Raw genomic sequence first — 21,475 nt, forward strand, 5'->3', positions numbered from 1 at the left:
TTTGTTACCCAGGATATTCCCACTAACCACATTAACTGCCAGGGTGGATACTAGGGCTACTTACATGCACCCTGCACATTTTCAGATAGCAAAACTTTCTCAGTCTTTGTTGCAGCATTTCTACTAATCCTTGACTGATTAATGGATTGAATCAAGCGATCCTGCTTCAGGATTTCCTTTTTGAAAAAAAAAAAATAAACGCCAAACTTACAAAAGCATTGACAGGAACAGCTGTGACGGTGGTACCTGCAAATACTTTATAAGTGACTGCCAGCTTGGCATTCATTTCAAAATTTGGCAGGCAGAAAATCCATCAGGGCAACAGAGTAATATACAACATTGCCTTGATAGAGGTAACCGTGTACACCAATAAATACATCACCCCCAGAGGTAGAGAGGTCTGTTGCTGGTCTTCAGGAGTCTGAAAGGTCCCCTGAGGATTTGCAACCTGTGCTATTTCAGCCATGGTCCACCTAGAGTCCCAAAATAAATAACAGGGAGGAGCCTTGGCAGGAAACAAACATCAGCACACTAGGCTTTTCATACCAGTTTGAGAAGAAGAGTGGACCCCTTTTTTTTTTTACAGAGATCCAGAGTATACTTGAAACGTAATGTTGAATAATCTTTCGGCATGGTGGGGAAGGTTTACAGGTCGTCAATGAAAAGCCTGATGGGTGATAAGGAGGCCAAATGTATAGTGAAGGTGAAACAGGGCAGTCCGCAGGACCATGAAAAGATCATATGTGAAGCAGGCTTGAAGTGGTGGCGGAAAAGAGAGATCTGTTCCTGAAAACGGACTGATTTCACTCATTGCTAAGTATTTCAGCAGTTGATATCGAATTTTAGATGCTTTTCTCCATTTATTTCTTTTACCCTTGACTACGTGGTTATCTGGGTGGGGCATGAATGAGATTATATTCTGGATTACAACCCAGAGATGAATCATATTCTGTTTTTGGAGGATGTCTATATACAGTTGGCTTGTAAAGATTTGTTCTTGTTTGTTGAATTGATCTTCAATAAAATGATTAACTTAAATAGGAAAAATAGATCGTATTATGAAGTCCAAAATAGGAGAATAAATGCAAGTGTTCAATGAGTAGAGATAGGCTGATGCAAGACAGCAGGAAATCACCTGCACCCTAAAAACAAACAATAGGATGGTGTGCCTATGTTGACATTCGCTAAAGCAAACTACCTATCACACGTTGCCAGGAATCATGGTGGTCTATCCACAAAACAGCATTTTGTAGTACATTTAGTAGTACTACAACAGTACCACTAACATACTACAAAATGCTATTCACATACCCACATGCGGAGTTCTTCGCCTCTGACATCCTTTATGTGTGGGAATCTGAGCACACATAGGTTTACGCAACAAAGTCCTCCTACAGAAGGATCAGAGTGTGCTAGTCTCTCACAACCAGTATTTGAGAAAAAGCTTGCAGCTCAGATAAATATTCTACACCAGGGCCAGCGAGCGAATAACTCAAAAACCACTCAAATCAGGCAGGTGGAGTTAGAGGCATCTCATCTAGCCGAGGTACTTGCACACGAACTTATCCCGCATTATAGCTCTAGGGGGAACCACGACATCCTTAACCGGAGCGCTATTTTAAAACTCACAAACTCCATCGAAACATTGAAACATCTGAAGACTATACACATCAAAAGCATTGAATTCAAAACAATTCCAAATGCAAATGGAAGAGAAATGACAGTGGTAACATGGAAGGATCTCTCGAAGGCCAAAGAATTTTGGCAACATAGGGAAGAGTTTGCAAAATGGGAAATCGAGATAAGACCAGTCGAAACTGAAAGATACCCGGGCCCGTTATCCATGCTGCCAGATGCAAACACAAAGTCCGAGAGTGGAATTCTCCGGGGAGCAGTCGGCTGCTCGGATAGTAGCAAGGGAGGATGGTCCAACCTACGGATCATCCATCAAGGCTGGTCAGGAGTCACCAGCCAGATGCGAAAAGTCTTACCCCCAACGGCAAGCTCAGCGGACAACATGAGGGACGAAGCATGAAAACCGAACCTGAAGTTATGCTCTTGGAATATAAATGGACTGGGAGGAAAACCAAATGACCTTGAACTAATAGCTTTCCTCAAACAATTTGACATTATACTATTCCAAGAGACTTGGTCAACTTCACCGGATCACATAAATGGCTTCAAAGTAATCCAACATTATGCCATCAAAAGAGGTCCAACGGGCAGGGCAGCGGGAGGTCTATCGATTTACTTGAACACCAATATCCCATGGTCACTTAAGTCAATTGAGTCAGGTCTAACATGGATCCAATGCATTAAAATCACTCTCCCTCCCGAGCCCAGTTCAGGACAACTGGATTCGCAAGAGGGTCGGTCACTGGTCATATGAAATATTTATATACATCCGGCATCAAAGAGCAAATTAGAGAAAATTCTGACCCTCAAAGAACTTCTTAAATCCTTGCAAGCCATTTACCCACAGGCTGGCTTGGTGGTTTCTGGTGACCTGAATATGTTCCTACTACAAACAGATCCCGCATACGACATCCAACGAACCAAGCTGTACGGGAAACCAATCCCCCCAACATTAACAGACCATCGTAAAAAAGATAAATATGGTAAGATGTGCGCCCATGTGTTAGCCGAAATCGGACTGATTACCTTGAACGGACGATTTTCGCAGGACCAGCCGGCATCCTCGACCAGAATTGCAAAAAGGCTCAATCAATCCTGGATTATACCTTGGTGGACTTTGAGGTATTACAAACAGTAGTCACCTATAGAATAATCCATAAACTGGAGAGTGATCGCAGTCCACAAGTCCACAAGAGATCAGATCTCAACATTTAAGGGCACCAGCAACCAAAGATCTGACAGTAACTCCGACCCTTTACAACCTTAACCGGTTGGCTTGGAACGGAAAGAATGTAGGTGAAATCATGGATCACGTGAAAACCACGGCGGCAGAAGACGACGAAAAAACCCCACTAGCATACCAGGATAACTGGGAAAAAATGACCGCCACCCTGACTGACAAATTTGGTCAACAAAAGCAGACTAACAAAAGAAAACTTTCTAAGACACATCAAGCGCACTTAGGAGCAATAGGGAGCAAAAAGAGGATTTTCAATCAGAAAATCAGAAAACTTAAAGGGAAAGACATAAAGAGGGGTGATGACATCAAGAGGCAAATACACATTCTAAGGCAAACATACAAACAAGCATTTACAATGCAACTGTCTCGCCTTTGCAAAAGTTAGTGCTATTGGCATTGTAGATGACAATTTATTTATTTATGTGTTGATTTTGAAAAAAGATACATAAATGGCATTGTCATTTACAATGCCAATAGCTTAATCTCTCGCAAATGCCACACACAAACACACAGACCCACACAGAGCTCTACCCACAGAGCACCACACACACACACAGAGTGCCCCACACACACACAGAGCGCCACACACACACACACACACACAGAGCGCCACACACACACACACAGAGCGCCCCACACACACACACAGAGCGCCCCACACACACACACAGCGCCCCACACACACAGAGCGCCCCACACACACACACAGAGCGCCCCACACACACACACAGAGCGCCCCACACACACACACAGAGCGCCTCACACACACACACACAGAGCGCCCCACACACACACACAGAGCGCCCCAAACACACACACAGAGCGCCCCCCACACACACACACAGAGCGCTCCACACACACAGAGCGCCCCACACACACACAGAGCCCCACACACACACAGAGCCCCACACACACACACAGCCCCACACACACACAGAGCCCCACACACACACACACAGAGCCCCACACACACATAGAGCCCCACACACACATAGAGCCCCACACACACATAGAGCCCCACACACAGAGCCCCCCACACAGAGCCCCCCCCCCACACACACAGCGCCCAACACACACACAGCCACACAGAGCCCAAAACACACACACACAGAGCCCAACACACACACACACACAGAGCCCAACACACACACAGAGCCCAACACACACACAGAGCCCAACACACACACAGAGCCCAACACACACACAGAGCCCAACACACACACACAGAGCCCAACACACACACACAGAGCCCAACACACACACAGAGCCCAACACACACACAGAGCCCAACACACACAGAGCCCAACACACACAGAGCCCAACACAGACACACACACAGGATCACTGACATAATATCAAGGGACATAATATCGAGTGCCAGAAATATCGACGAAAAAACATCGACAGACAGAATATCGACTTTGTATCTACAAACAGGTAAGTACAAAAATATTGAGTAAAAAATATTGTTTACAAAAATATAGTTTGTAAAAATATCGACTTTATTAAATTAAATTATTAAAAATTTAGTAAAATATACTTAAAATTACTTAAATTACATTATAATAATTAAATAATTAATGAAAGTTATATAAAAAAAATGTTTCAATCATATTTGTTAAAACCTATATATATAGTAACATAATATAATTAAAAAATATCAAATATAATTACCGTAGGATAGCGGAAGTGTAAAATTACTATTCCCACTCCAGAGAGTGCAACAGTAGGGAAAGCGTTGGATAGCGTAGGGGTAAAACTTACTATTCCCACTCCAGAGAGTGCAACAGTAGGGAAAGCATTGGATAGCGTAGGGGTAAAACTTACTATTCCCACTCCAGAGAGTGCAACAGTAGGGAAAGTGTTGGATAGCGTAGGGGTAAAAATTACTATTCCCACTCCAGAGAGTGCAACAGTAGGGAAAGGGTTGGATAGCGTAGGGGTAAAAATTACTATTCCCACTCCAGAGAGTGCAACAGTAAGGAAAGCGTTGGATAGCGTAGGGGTAAAAATTACTATTCCCACTCCAGAGAGTGCAACAGTAGGGAAAGGGTTGGATAGCGTAGGGGTAAAAATTACTATTCCCACTCCAGAGAGTGAAACAGTAGGGAAAGCGTTGGATAGCGTAGGGGTAAATATTACTATTCCCACTCCAGAGAGTGCAACAGTAGGGAAAGTAGATACTTCATATATTAAATAAAAAAATATATATATATATTTTAATATCTATAAAAAAATTATTTACAAGTAATTACCAATTTAATATAATATAAAAATTAATTACAAATACTAATTTAATTTAATCATTACAATTAGTTATCTATTAATACTAATTAATTAAAGAGTAACAATTAATTAATTAGTAATTAAAAACTTACTTAACAATTCAAATCAAATACCCCTAAATTATTAACATATTTAATTAATTCTAATAAATTACTTCCCACCCTACTCCCCTATAAACCCACAACCCGCTACAGAAATTAAATTAGTTAAATTAACATAATCATCAATTAATCAATTAAAAAATATTAATTGGCAATTAAAATGTTATTAATTACAACATAAACATTAATTATAAACAAATAAATTCACATATTTAATTAATTATAATTAAATTAATTCCCACCCTACTCCCCTATAAACCCACAACCCGCTACAGAATAAAATTACGCAAAATTTAAATAACATTAAAATCATTAATTAAATTACATTGTAACATAAATAAACACTTTTAACACATAAAATACACTATAAAAAAATCGATATTATTAAATGTTCGATATTTTAATTAACCTATATTATGTACTTCGATATTTTGACTATCTATATTTTAAAATTTGATATTACATTACTTACCTTTAAAACGATATTTTTGATGTCTATATTCTTTCCATTCGATATTCTGTCCAGCCTATATTTTGTACTCGATATTATGTCCATTCGATATTTTCTAGTCGATATTTTGTCTGTTTACCACACACACACACACACACACACAGAGCCCAGACAGAGATCTTTGTGCGCACAGCAAGTCACTACCTCAAAGATGCAAGTTCTCAAAAGGGCAGGCAGTATTTACATATATATGGCCACTCCAGGTGTGAGAATCACAAGGCCAAGAGAGTAACCCTTGGGCTTAACCAAATATTTTATGGAAAACACGAAGTGCATCTGAAGTGCAAGTCATGATGAAGTTATAAATAGAAAATATTCCTTTCTAGATTGCACCTTTGCCAGACCCAATAGAACTCCAGTGATTACATCTGACCTTGGCAAGCTGGTGCTATAGTTATATTTTAAATCATTTTTTGTACTGCCTTGATAGTCCAGAAAAATAAAGTGGTGAAGAAAAAGAAAATATACCACAAGCTAAACAGGTGACCGTACAATTGCAACAACAAAATTATATTAAACAAATGTACCCTTGCATATAATCTGCTGTTTGTACATCCCAGGGTGATGTGTAAGGAGAGACAATCGGTGAAAAAAAGGAAATCAGCCGGCCTGGGGGGCCCCAGCATATAAGTACGGACGTGCTGGTGGATTGTAGCGCCCAGCCTCCACATAGCGCTTACAAACTAAGTAGGTCAAAGGTCTATTCTAGACTCCTATTTATAAAGTTATGTAGCTCTCCACAAATACACATACTGGCACCAGGGCGGAGCACACAAAGCAGCATGTTGAAGACACCCTACTATAATTTTCCGCCCCTACCCCCACAAAAAACTGTTTACCGTTCTTCAGTTATACACTTGGGAATTAACAGCGACATAAGTATGAACCTTTTTTCTGCCATCCTCGGTGCTTGGAGGTTATTGGCAGTCACCTCAGGTATGTATGCCAGGGCCCACTCGGGCTTCTAAGCCGGACAGTACCAGCAGGGCCCGGCTAGAGACACACCAGGTCCAGCGGAGAGTTCATTGCTCAACAACTTCAGAGGCCCAACGATGCCACTTGTAGGTAACAGCACAGCATCTTTATAGCACTTAGAATGGCCTGAAGGTCGGGGGAAGACGCTATGAGAAAAGTTAAAGACGTCAGATCGTGCTGGTATGCGTAACCCATGGACACAGACCGACGGTAGGATGACGGTCTATGCATCACAGATTGAGGCAAAATGTAATATGAAAGGGCTGTGTGGGTGCCTAGAGAGACCATTGGAAGAGTGTTACTACTAGCCCCGCATTACACAAACCAACAACCTGAGCCCCTCCGACCCTGTGCATAAATGTAGGGGGCATGGAGACAAACTACGGCGTTTCATATATACGGACTACAAAGCCCGGGTTTTACCTGGCGCTGAACAGCAGACGTTTATTGTTACCCACCTCAATGGTACTTATTTTACACCATACTTGATGCAGTCACGTCACTATGCTGATAAAAAGACTTGCGCGTCGGTGGGTAAGTGTGAGTCAGTGATCTGCTGACGTCACGGGTGTGATGGAACGCGGCTCCTCCGTACACATTGCTCACTGCCCGGTATCACTGCTCTGAGGTCTCGTGGCTCACTATCGCCTACTGCCAGGCGCTCTTCCGGGCCCAGCGCGCTCCAAGGTAAAGTGTACACTCCGCAGTCTGCCCGAGTTTCGTTCCCTGTAGCATGCGGACACCATTCATAAATAAAAGCATGATGAAATGTGCTAAGTAAAAAAACAAGTCAGGTCCCGTGCCGGCAGCCAATCACAGCGCGGCCCAGGAATGACGTCACGGGGGTGTCCCGGCCGGCAGATTCGGGGCGTGTTTTTCGTGCTCTCCCCTTCCCATTGGCTGGAAGGTAACATTCCAGCCAATGGGAAGAGGAGAGGGTGGGACTTAAAAAAAGGACCCAGAAACGCCCCCGAATCGCGTTCCACAGGGAAATAGTGACTGACAGCCAATCTCTTCCAATGGCTAGCCTCCATTTATGGAGCTAGCCAATGGAAGACAGAGGCGGGACGAAGCCCCATACTGTAGGCATAAGTTTTCGCCCTGGGCGGAGCACTGCTTTCGCAGTGCTACGGCCAGGGCGAAACCTAAAGAGAAGTATGGACCGTAAAGAAAAAACACAAAACAGAAATCTGGCTACAATTATTATAAGCCAGTAAATCGAATAACAACCGGAAATTCTGGGCAGAAATTAACAAAGTAGCCAATGGAGCAGGTCTCGATTTTAATGTGAATATACTACAGGAAGACTGGATCCACCATCTAGAGCAAACTCAAATGACCTATGCGCATGAAAGGAACCAACATCTCCCCTCCCACCTGTTGAATGAAAAGCATGAAGAAGATAAAACCTTCGGTGCAAACTGGATTAAGCAATGCCAAGTCCAAATGGTCTTGAAAAAACTGAGGGCAAAAGGTGCACCGGGACCGAACGGCTTGCCTAATGGTCTTTTTAAACATGATCAACTGTTTTGGCCAGAATACCTCACACCATTGTATAATCACGCATTTCAATCAGGAAGTATTCCCCCGTCATGGAGAGGGAGCATCTTGCACCCAATCTTCAAAGCAGGCGCGCGAACAGATCCAGCGAATTACAGACTGATTGCGCTCACTGACGTAGAGGCCAAGGCATACGCATCAAATCTCCTGAAAGCACTGGAAGATTGGGTTAGCCGCACCAACATCCTCCCAATCACCCAAACAGTGTTTAGGCCTGGAACCAACATGTCATGTAACCTGATAGCGCTGAATCTTCTTGTTGACAAAGCAATGGCCAAAACTACAAAACTGTACACCTGTTTTGTCGATCTAAAAGCGCCTTTCGACACAGTACCAAGGGAGATCCTATGGGAAAAGATGGCCAGCGGGACATCCCTCTGAAGTTGCTACGGGCCATCATAAATTTGTACACATCCACCTGGGTTAAGATAAAACTTGGCAACGGGGACAGAACAACACCAAAAAACCCCACCCACTATGGCCTCAAGCAGGGATGTGTATTGCCCCCCACCCTCTTTAACATCTTCACTGTGGACCTCAATAAGAGCATCTCAGAGATCCAAACAGACCCTCCAAATCTAGCCCATTACAAAATAAGGAGTATGCAGTACGCCGATGACATAGTCCTTTGCAGCCAGACCCCGTTGGGTCTCCAACGTGCCATAACAAGGCTGCACAAATACATCTGTACGCATGGGCTGCAATTCAACTGCAAAAAAACGAAAGTGGTCTGCTTTGCGTCTCAGCCAGGGCAGCAAACATTCAGATGGTACATCGCTGGAAACAACATAGAGCAAAGTAGCACCTATAAATATCTGGGAGTACTGGTCGACTCGAGATGGTCATTAAGAGAACACACCCTGCACAGAAAAGCCCAGGCTAACAAAATGTTGTTCGCCTTAAACATACTAAAAACAAAACTAAAATGTCCATCCAATGAATATCTGCTGAAAGTGATTGCTGCCAAATTCTTACCCTCCCTCACGTATGGCTCCGAGCTATACAGAGGTAAAGACGCTAATTTCCTGAACCTCCAACAGTCAGCGTTGTTAAAACATCTTTATCAAATCCCGCAGTTTGCATCTCAGGCGCAGGTACGCCTTGAATTTGGGTTACTAAACCAGCACCAAGCTAGACAAGCCGCATTAATAAAAACGTGCTGGAAACTAAGAGCAGCTCAGGAGGACACACTGTTGGTCTGAAATTAACAAACTAACAAAAGGAAAAAAGACATGGAAAACACTGAAGAAGCATTGAGACGCAAGAGACGTGGAACACTAAACACACCTTCGCGGCCTTCAAAAAAGTAGCCAATGGTGCGGCAAAACACAAATCATGGATTACTGATAAAGCAGCATTGGCCAAGAAAAAACACGGCTGGATGGTATTGGCCACGTATGAGAGATGCGATCCACAACCGTATCTAGTTAATTACATAACACCATCCAGACAACAAATGCTACTACGACTTACGGATGGGAACCTATATCTCAAAAGATCAGATCCCGGCATGGCGGCAAACATGGCCAACAGCACAGTGCAGACTTTGTGGTCTCTCCGAAGAAACTTTGATCCACATCCTGTGCATCTGTCCCTCTCTGAGTAACTTGAGACGGTATTATCTCCTTCAATTATTCCGCCTTTTCCAAATTAGAACATGCCGGTCGGCAGTTATGTTAGCACTGAAGAGCCAACAGTTGTAGATAGCCTGCAGGGCTACCAGATTCTTTCAGGAAGCGAGCCTCCTACTGCTGAAAATCGAAAAAGAGGCGATCAATGGGTCAAAACCTAAAGACACAGTGATATAAGTGACTATGAAGATCGACAATGAAAGTCAGACTTTATTTCTCCTAAAAGGATGCATTTTTAATTATTTATTTAATAGAATAAGCTTTTTTGAAATTTACCCTTTTTGTAAAGGTTTTAACTAACCATACACAATAAAAATTTTACTTTACTTTACATAGGTTTACGTTTAAGTTGTAAATGTGGTAGGGTCGAAGCAGTGGTTGCAAATAGGGGAATACTTACGACTAAAGGAGAGAGGTTTTGGAAGGAGTAACAAAGGGTTAAAGGAGAGCTATGGAGGGGTTCAGAGAGGGACACACACTCACAAAACAGTAAGCCAAATGCTATTCACAAACTGGCCATCTACTGTTACTACAGCCCAAAAAAAACTAACAATCGTAAATGTACAGCATTTCAGAGCTGGAGTAGGTCCATCACCACACATGGCTAACAACGGGTACTGAAACACCCTACCGCAAAACATAATGGAGGAGAAAGGGACTTAAAATAAACATTATAGGAAATAACGTTAAAAAATGAATAAGAGCCTTTCTAAACTATTTACATTATTTTAATGTTAAAAAATAAAATGTGAATTTTAAGTAAGTATTTTAAAATAATATAATGACCAAATGTGTATTTAAAATTAAATGTAACTATTCAAAACAAATAAATATACACATTTCAGGGGGGGAACTTGCCGGTGCTCAAGATGGCCGTGTCCTGGGCGAGCTCTGCAAGCCCTCGAGAGTATCCGGAAGATATCCGGACATCCGAGCTAAGAATGAATTGCTTGTTCCTCGCATATTAAGGCACTAGTGGAGCACCTTCGGCCGGTGCCCGTGTAGCCTCTCACGGTAGGACCGGAGAGCAAGGAGGAGTTGCGAGCGATCGAGGTCTGCTGCAGCCTGTTGGCACGGCTTGCACTGGTGACGGTGAGACGGCGTGGCTAGCAGAGAACTTGGATCTGCCAGTCTGACCGTATTATCCCCGCAGGGGGGGAAGTGGGAGCTAGGCTCCTGCCGCGACTATTGTTACTGTTGTCGCCTGGCCCCTCAGGGACTTGTGGAGGCGGTGGTGCAAGCCCTGCTCGAAACAGCTCAACTGCTCCAGACACGAGAGACCTGGCCTGGGGACCCACAGCTGAGATCAGAGGTCCATACGGGAGCAGGTTGGGCAGGTCGTTCAGCTGCTTGCTGACGGAGCAAGCAGTACATCGCCAACAATCGCCTGAAAGAGCCCCTCATCCCCGGTTTTTGGAGCGACTTCGGCCCACGAGGAGCACTGACTGCTGCTGCCCAGGGAGGTGCCTGTGCGACAGCGGGCTGCCGGGACAGAGCAGCCCACACACATTGCACCCACAGAGTGTGTGACTTGTGCCCTGCTATTCCGTACTCTTGGGCGGCAAGATGAACTGTGCGAAGTGATCTGGCACAGCTGAGTCCACTCGGTGAGCATGGCCCCTGAATACAACCTAGCGGCAATTGTCCATTTTCATTCATCCTGCGACGCGAAGAGACCCCTCATTAAATGCCAGGATAACTGGAGGGGCCCGCAGCACATGCCTGTCAACCAAAGCCCACATCTTATAAGATCCTGTCCAGCTAGCGCACGTTTGATCAATTGTGAATGCTGGCCATCGTTCCCTAATTGCGGCAGAGCGATAGTCCTCCTACCCCTGTTCCACCTCACTGTTCTCCCTCCAGTGGACCCTGGAGCTGCTGCTCTTAGCCTACCAACCGCCTCTTGACCTGGATTAGCAGCTCATTTTCAGTGGGCTGCGGTTGGAGTGACACTGGGCCTGGGTGCTGCCGCAATGCAGATTGGTCCTCCCATCTAAATGGGCAAGGTGGATAAATCTCAGCCCAAGCTGCAGTTTGAGCAACGAACTTCGAGAACTAGGGAGCTGGGTGAGGCCCGGTCTCCCGAAAGGCAGAGAGAGACTGCTGAGGAGTCGGCTGAGGATATCCGACAAATTCTGCCGGCTATGCAGAAAAGTCTATTGTCTATTGACGGAAAAATTGACTCCCTAGCTAATCGTATGGATCGGATGTCAGAGCGGCTTGACAAACATGCCGAATGCCTGGACATGGCTGAATGACACGTGTCGGAAATAGAAGAGGCACAGACGGAGGAGGACACTGCCCAGAAGCAATCTGGGAAAATCCTCACAGTGCTGCAAGACAAGGCGGAGGATTTGGAGGCCATATCAAGAAGAAGTAACATTCGCCTTACCGGCCTTCCGGAATCCACTGCCATGGGCAACATGGAGGTATTTATAGAGAAGCTCCTGGTTACGCTACTGTGCTGCGACAATCTCTCTCCCTTGTTTGTGGTTGAGCGCGTCCATCACTCCCTCGGCCCCAGGTCTCCTCCTGGAACGCAGCCACGCCCAGTCATTGCAAAACCACTGAACTATAGGGACAGGGATGCTGTGCTGAGGCAGGCCGAAGAGAAAAAGACTCCTTGATTTCGATTTTACCGGACTTCACCATGAAGCTACAGGAGGCCAGGGGACAGTTCGCTCCTTCAAAGCATTGGCTATGAGAGTGGATTACGCAATGTTTTGCCCGGCCAGGTTGAGGGTCACCATGAATGACAAATCAAAGATTTTCCTAGAACCCAAGTCCCTACAAAAGTCCCTCAAGGAATACTCAAAATCAGACAAGCGGAGCAGAGACTCTGAGAAGCTGGCCAAGGCAGCTGGTGGCGACCTGGAATAGCAAGACTAGCATGGTGGTTTGCTGGTACTTTTAAGGATCCTTTGACGGGTAGGTGGGATTGAGACTGGTCTCTGATCTGCAAACCCGGGGGGGGGGGGCAACCTCTGGAAGAAGATGGGTGTAGGAGAGTAGGATCTGCTTCTTATAGTCACCCCCACTTTTTGCTGATGTTTCACTGTTTTTCGACTTTAAGTCTGGCTGGGGCCCTGCTAACCAGGACCCCAGCCTAGCTGCATCCTCTCTAAATTGCTTACCAGTACTTTAGGTACACTCCAGATTGGATTCTGGGGTACCCTTATTCGCCCCTAGTATATGGTATACTATGTACATAGGGCAAAAGGTACACCAGAGGCCTACCAGGGATGAAACATGATTTGTGCCACCCCTGGGAAGCCTTCCAAAATGACACCACAGGTTTGCTATTGCAGCCTGGGTAAGGTGGTGCTTGCACCCCTTACTGAGATATAGGTTCACTATATCTTTATATATCACTGCACATGTAAATCTATCAGTCACCACAATGGCAGGCCTAAACAATCCTGAAGGCAGGGTGCTTGGTTTCATGTGAGAGGGTGCTCATGCATGAGCAGAGCCCCTCTGCAACTTTGTGAACCTTTATTCCTGGGTTGTTTGTGATACAGCCAAACCATATACTCTTAAGTGCATTATAACCTCCCTATAAATGCTAACTTTGGGATGGATGCACAGAAACATGTTGTCTTTGGTGTCAAACACTTTGGAATCATACCCCTACGTCAGTAACTGGTGTGGGAGAATGATCCCACCCTTCTAAAGAGAGAGACGTGACCGCACCGGTATACCCGGAACCAGCTAACAAAGCCCTGGCATCACAAAATGGATTCTGCCAGCCACAGGCACAAGTCTGGACTCCTGCTGCTGGAGGAAACTCCAGTAAGGAGGCATGGACAATAGGTTTCTTGTCACAGGGAGGTGTATCCACCTCCCAGACAGGCTGAAGTGTATTGGGGCTGGGAAGGTGCACTCTAAGAGTGCTTTGAAGTCTGCACTGGGGGCACATTTGGTGTCCCTGTGCATAGCCCAGTTCAAACCGTTTGCAGGGGCTACCAGCCTCTGCTCTGGCCCAAAACTGGACAAAGGAAATGGGTGAAGCCACCCCTCTTTTCAAACCTTCCCATAGGTGGGTCCCCAGAGTTTGTCCCACCCCTTCCTTGGGTATAAAGTAGGAACCCCTGACTACAGGACTTTAGATTTACCTGGACGAAACTCTGATACTGAATCCTGGAACTTTTGACGATCTACAAGGCGCTACATGACTGAAGAATCTCCCTTGGAGAAAAGGAGTTACTCACCTGCGTGGCAGGCACCAAAGATGCATCTGACCGGTTTGCACCTCCGAAGCTTCCGCCGGACTCCAAAGAATTTACAACACAGGAGGTGGGTTCCCAACACCCAAAGGCTCACCAGAGCTCCCAGCAAAGCGGAGACCCATAGCCCTCGTGGGGACCATGGAACCGGAACCCCTGGACACGTGCACATTTGCAAGTGCATATGCTTCTTGACTATCTTTGAGGCTGTGCATTGGGTTACTTGTAGCCCAGACCCCGAGTGGCAATTCCACCGAAGACTGCCGGCCTACACTCCATGAGTCTTCCTTGAGCTGGTCCTTTGTGCTTTCTCTCGAGGTACCTATGTGATCCCTGGTCCGTCGACCCGTGGGTCCCTGAGAAGGCAACTTTAACTTTCCTTGGACTTCCCTGGTCGCTTGGGGAGTCTCTCGGACCTTGCTGGTCCACACCAAAGCATCTTTTCTCTTCTGCGTGGGTTGCTGTTACCAAGGCTTATTGTGTTCAATCCGAGCACCGATGCCGCAGCATTCGACATCCTTCGTGGGACAGCTCGAATCCAGCTCCTGGTCGTCGTAGACGCCTCCTTGTCCTTGTGGCTGCAGAGTCAAGCTTCCCCTCTTCGCACCTGAAGCACCAGACATTGGTGGGCATTCGTCTGTCGTGCCCCTGGTCACTGGTAAGTGACCCAGACTCTGTCCCCTCTGCTTTCAGGTTCTTCACATCTTTGATCCAGGCTTGGATCACACCGGACACTTTTCTTCTTCACGGCAGCAGCACTTTGCAGCAGGTCCTCATTGGAAACAACGACGATTCCCGACACCATTTGACACCTATGCACCCGGCTTCACTGGGTGTGGTAACTCGAGTACTCTGGTGCTCCCCTGGGTTATGGCTCTAGAACCCCCCCCCCCCCCTCCCCAAGTCTAAAGGGGTTTGCTCAAAGTCCTCTCCTAAGTGTCCTTTAACTTTAACTTTCCAACCGCGACTTTCCCCATAGAAGCTAACAGAGCTCGCAGCTGTGTTCTCACTCTGCACATGTCCCCCGTGGGTCCCCTGTGTCACTACCCTGGGTGGTTCCTTGGGGTCCCAGCGATGCTATGTGCAATAGGCACTGTGTCTAGTCAAGTAATGTTCTTTTTTTAATAAAAATATTTTTAATTGGCATTTTGCATTTACTGTGACATATTGCATCATGTAGCAGGTTATCGAACTACAGATCCAAAGCATTAAGACATAATGTAGCATTCGTCGCCCAGTTTTTAGTCCAATGTTATGTCACTGTGGAGGTGGTTCCATAGGATATTTCTGAACAGAACTGGGTTGGAGAAGAAGGGGTTATGGTCAATCCGGCAAGAGGTACGACTGCTCATTGAGGCAGATATCATAGCACTAAAGAGCTAATGGCTTTCTATACGTGTTGCTGGAGGGGATCTGGAGTCGATGTTTGCGGTCTGTGTTTGCGGTTTTGTGTCCTGCGGTGTGTGAGGGCCGTCTCCCGGGTCATCATGGGTCAGTGATTGTTTGAAGTGGTTCAGTAGGATAGCCCAGTCCAGTGATACGGGGTCTTTGCGCATCCCTTTCACCTCCTCCTTCTGTAGCTCCTCTTTCTCAGCTAGTGCCCATTAGTGAACAGTCCCCGCCCAGGCAGCGATCGGGGGACCTGTGGGAGACCCCCAGTGCATGGCAATGTTGCGTTTGGCCAGTAAAATAGCCAGTGAGGCAAATCTGAGGGGTACTTTGTGTTGTTTTCTTTTCTGGTAGATACCCAGGGCACAAGTTTCCCATGTATTCAAATATGTGAGTCCAGTAAGATCCCCGAGTGACTTATGGATGTGTCGCCAGTATGAGTGTAGTGTGGGGCAGCTCCAGAACATGTGCTGAAAGTCTGCCGCTTGTGAACGGCATCTGGGGCATAGGAACTGGGTGTTGGGGTAGAAGCGTTGGAGGCGCGCTGGTGTCAAGTACGCTCTATGTAGGATGTTGAATTGTATATTCTTGAAACGTGCATTTCGAGACACCTTCTTCGGGTTTTCAAGAGCTTTTTCCCATTCCTTCTCATGTAGTGAGCGGCCTAATTAGTCTTCCCAGGTGGCCCGTAGGGCCTCTAGCGCCTTGTAACTGAGTTCCTTGATAGCTTTATAGAGCCATGTTACCAAGTGACGTCCTGTTCCCATGTGTTAGATTGCGTGTATGACCGGGTGTATCGTTGGTTCCCCTGTCGGAAGGTCATGGTATTGTCTATAATGAGCAAGGAGTTAGCAATGGAGTACGAACTGGCCGGCGGGGAGGTCATAATTCTCTAGTAGTCGTTGGAAGGGTTTGAGCTGGCCGTCCTCGAATAGACACTCGGCTTCAGTGATGCTGCAGTCTTTCCAGATGCGGAGCGTGTGAGACGTATAGTAGTGTTCCTTCATGGGCCATCCGACTAGCGGAAGAAGGGGAAGAGTATGGGGGTCGCGCAGGCGATATATGGTTTATCCTCTGCATGCACAGACGTGCAACCGCCACCTGCAAGGGGTATGAACGTCTAGGTTTAGTGCCAGGTAATAGTAATCGGCGGATTTCTGGAATGGCCACTGGACCATTCGTAGTGTATGTCTCCTCTACGTGTCTGCCTGCCGTCCAATAGGATAGCCACTGTAATTGTGCGGCTAAGAAATAGGATTCGAAGGATGGAGCGGCCACTCCCCCTTGTGTGGTGGGTAGCTGTAGCTTCGCTAATGCTATCCTATGTCTGCTCGCACCCCATATCAGCGAGCTGAGGAGTGAGTCTAATTCGCGGAAGAAGGTTCTGGGCGTGATTATTGGCAAGTTTGTGAAGTAGTATAAGAGCCGCGGAACGATAATTTTGGCAATGACCACCCGGCCAATCAGGGGTAACGGGAGATTTTTCCAGAACCCCACCGAGGACCTGATACCAGCCAGTTCCTTACAGTGGTTACCTTCATACAGGTCAGTCGGAATGTGATAGAGGCAAACCCGGGGGGGGGGGGGGGGGGGGTCGGATGTAACCGGTGTAGGAAGGTGGATATCTGACTAAATGGTTACCCCAACTTTTTGCCTAGTGTTTTGCTGGTTTTCGACTAAGTTGGCCTGGGATCCTGCTATTCAAGGCCCCAGGCTATCTGCTCTCGCTATAAAATGGACTCCATGTACTTAAGGTACATACCTGATTGTGTATTGGGTCTCCTTTGTGAGCCCCTGTATAGTGTACCATAGGTACCCAGGGCATAGGTGCATCCAAGGCCTACCAGGGGCTGCAGCATGTATTAGGACACCCCTGGCTGGCCATCCAAACTGACACCAGAGGTTGTTCACTCAGCTTGGGTAAGGTGGTGTAATCACCCCTTACTAAGATATAGTATATCTATATCTACCTTATATATAGACACATAGTATCCTTTAAGTCACTCCCATGGCAGGCCTAAACAATCCTGGAGGCAGAGTGCTTGGTTTTATGTGAGAGGGTGCCCTGCATGAGCTGAGCCCCTCTGCAGCTTTCGGAACCATCTCCTTATATATAGTGGAGTGGTGTGACTCACTGGTTAGAGGCGGCAGACCCGAGAGCAGAGGACGGCCCAGGACCAGGGTTCAATTCCCGACGCGGCAGGGTCGTGGACCAGGGTCAGAAGACTCGATAATTCTCACCTCGGTGCCTACTCTAACCATGGATCACACTTGGCAACTCTGGGCATTAGCTTGCCTGATCTCCACAACGGCCCCCCACATACGCCGGGGATGCCTGGTTTCACTTTGGAGATACCCAGTAGGGACCATCTCACATGGAAAGCCAGGACGGGTTCCCCAGCGGTCTACTGCGCAGAGATACTCCTTCGGGAGTCGATTCTAGCGCATTACAAACCCACAATTAATTAATAATTAATTACAGCTGTTCTATGATATAGCCATACCATATACTCTTAAGTGCATTATAATCCTCGCGGTTAATGCTAACTTTGGTTTGGCTTTATCAAAACATGTCGTGTAAGGTGTCAAACACTTTGGAATACTACCACCCCACCAGTTCTGGTGGTGGGGGTAGCATTCCACCCTTCTAGTGGGAAAAGACATGTAGTTACTGCTTTACCCGGTTAAAGTTAAACAGAGCCTCAGCATCACAAAATGGATGCTGCTGAAACAGACACGAGTCTGACCTCCTGCTGCTGGACGAAACTCCAGCAAGGGAGGCCTGGACAATAGGTTTCCTGTTCCCTCCCCAGACAGCCTGTAGTGAATTGGGGCAGTGTGGGTTGAATGGAAAGATGCTTTTCCAGACACTGCCAGGGGCACACAAGGTGCTCCATGCATAGCCCGGTTCAAACCAGTTGCTGGGGCACTGCAGCCCTAGCTCTGGCGCGAAACTGGACAAAGGGAAAGGGGTGTAACCACCCCCTTCCCAAGTCCACCCATAGGAGGGACCTAGCAGGTAATTCAGCCCCTAAAATCAGTATAAAGATAGGAGCTGTGCCTACAGACTTTAGATTATCCTGGAATGAAACTCTGATACGAAACTCTTGGACCTTCGACGTTCTATATCGACTAGAATACTGAAGACATCTCCCTTGTGGTCAAGGTGTGACCACCCTGTGCAAACAGGCACCACCAGTAATTTGCCAGTTTGCTTTGTCGACGCTCCTGCCGGAACTCGAAGACTCAGCGACTCAGGAAACTGGACTCCCAGACTTCTCCGACTCCGATCCACATCCACAGCAAAGCTGAGACCTGTGGCGGACACGAGAGACATTGGACTGGACACCCTGGACTTCCTGCATTTTGCTAACTGCTCGACTCCCGAGGTACCCTCGCAGTTGTGCATTGGGGTATGAGAAGCCCCAGACCCGAGCGCCATTTGCACCAAAGCTCAGCCCTCTACACTCCACGAGTGCCGCGTGGGGCCTGCTCCTGCATTTCAGCTCGACGCGTCTTCCCGGTTGCTAGCCCGCTGGCTAGTTAGCCCTCTGAAGACGTCTTTTGAATTTACACTGCTGGCCTGGTTGCTCCAGGCTTGCTCTAGCTTCCCTCCAAAGGAGAAGTTCCCCAGACCTTGCTGGTCTGACTCGAAGCCAATCTTCACTTCCTGCGTGGGTTGCGGTTGCCAAGTTTGTTGGGTCCAATCCGGATACCGACGCCGCAGTCAACTAGATCCTTCGTCGGACAGCTCGAATCCAGCTCCTGGTCGTCGTCAACGCCTCCTGGTCCTCGTGGCTGCAGAGACAAGCTTCACCTCTTCACTTGAAATCTCCTCGACATCGCCTGGTTCCTTCCTGATCACTGGCTAGTGACCCAGACTCTGTGCCCTCTGCTTTCAGATTCTTCAATTCCTCGATCCACCCTTGGATCCACCCGGACACTTTTCCTCTGGTTGCCTGCAGCACTTCTTCGCAGATGTCCATAGGAAACATGGACCAAACCCGGCACCAAAAGACACCTATGCACCCGGCTTCCCTGGGTGAGGTAACTCGAGTACTCCGGTGCTCCCGTGGGTATTAACTATCCAAGTGTCCTAGTCTAAAGTGGTTTTGTCGTACTCCATCCGGAAGTTCCCTAAATCTATAACTTTGTAACTTTTACGTTCCTCATTCTAAGTCAATGGTAACTCGCGACTGTGTTTAGACACTGCACGCGTCTCCCGTGGGTCTCCTGCTTCCTAACCTTTGGTCGTCTAGTGTAGCCCCAGCGATTCCCTAGGCTCTAGGCCTATTCACTCTTTCTGAAGTGGTTCTTATACCACTTACTTAGTATATGGTTTGTGAGGCCCCTAGGGCAAAACTGCATTTGTGCAACTTATCGTATGCTATTTAATTAACTCTTGATGTACTTCGATCTCTGACCTCAAAGAGTTCAGAGGGGTTGTGTTAGAAATAAATACATATATATTTGATATATACCTTTCATTTGGTATTCAAGTGATTATAATTGGTAAAAACAAACAGCTTCACATGCTCTTTGGAGTTTAGTCTAAGACTGCTGGTCCATGCTACCGCCAGGATAGCTTGTCTATAAGGTTGACTTTACAACCACCATCAGTAAGGGTCGTTTAGACTGGTGCAAGGTGCCCACTAGAATAGTGGACATCATATACCAGGTTAACTTCTCACAACAGGTACACCATGGATTTCTCCCAGTTTACTCTGAGCCCCGAGACCTCTGCAAATTCTGTCAGAGTGCCCCAAATAGGCGTTAAGTCTTCGGTGAGGTCTCTAATGCATATAAGATCAACGGCATACATAGAAACATGGTGTACGGTATTAGCTATAGGAATGCCCCAGTGTTCACCTTCTTGTCGCAACCGTATTGCTAGCGGCTCTACCGCTAGGACGAAAAGCAGGGGCAAGAGCAGGCAGCCCTGCCTCGTGCCGTGTTGCACCGCGAATGCCGGTGAGATGTATCGCCCTATACGAACACGTGAGGTGACTTTAGTGTAGAGGAGCTGTCAAGTCAAGTCAAAGAATTTATATAGCGCACTACATACCCAGAGGGTCTCAAGGCGCTTAGGGAGGGGAAGAGGATTACTTGTCAAATATCCACGTTTTAAGTTGCTTTCTGAATGCTAGGTGGTTCTGGGTAAGGCAAAGGCAAGTGGGGAGTGAGTTCCATGTTTTAGCAGCCAGGTATGAGAAGGATCTGCTTCCCATGGTTGTCTTGTTGATGCGAGGTACAGTGGCGAGGGCTTGGCTGGAAGAACGTAGTTGGCGGGAGGGGGTGTAGAAGGACAGTCGTGAGTTGAGGCATTCTGGTCCGATGTCGTAGAGTGATTTGTGTGCATGGGTTAGCAGTCGGAAAGTGATCCTCTTATTGACGGGTAGCCAGTGGAGGTCTTTCAGGTGATCAGAGATGTGTTCGTTATGCGGGATGTCTAATATGATCCTGGCTGAGGCGTTTTGGATTCGTTGGAGTTTCTTCTGGAGTTTAGCGGTGGTACCTGCGTAGAGGGTGTTTCCGTAGTCCAGTCGGCTCGTGACCAGAGCATGGGTGACTGTTTTTCTGGTTTCGGTGGGGATCCAGCGAAATGTTTTTTTGAGCATGCGAAGAATGTTGAAGCAGGATGAGGATACGGCGCTGACTTGTCTGTTCATTGAAAGTGAAGAATCCAGGATAACGCCTAGGTTCCGTGCGTGGTCTGTCGGGATGGGTGATTTTCCAAGGGCTTCCGGCCACCAAGAGTCGTCCCATGCAGAGGGGGATGTACCTAAGATGAGGACTTCAGTTTTATCTGAATTCAGTTTCAGACGGCTGTGTTTCATCCATTCGGCAACTTCTTTCATTCCTTCGTGTAGGTTAGTTTTGGCGGTGTTGGGGTCATTGGTGAGAGAAAGGATCAGTTGAGT

At 46.8% G+C, this 21,475-nt stretch overlaps 1 protein-coding gene across 1 annotated transcript in view; it reads right to left on the reverse strand.

Annotated features, from left to right (window-relative positions):
• The window catches only part of KIFAP3 (kinesin associated protein 3), a 1,607,567-nt gene that overhangs the window by 847,009 nt on the left and 739,083 nt on the right, over nt 1-21,475 (reverse strand). The gene's annotated exons all lie outside the window — the stretch shown is intronic.

This window comes from Lissotriton vulgaris, chromosome 1_1, assembly GCF_964263255.1.
Source record: "Lissotriton vulgaris chromosome 1_1, aLisVul1.2, whole genome shotgun sequence".
Lineage (NCBI taxonomy): Eukaryota > Metazoa > Chordata > Amphibia > Caudata > Salamandridae > Lissotriton > Lissotriton vulgaris.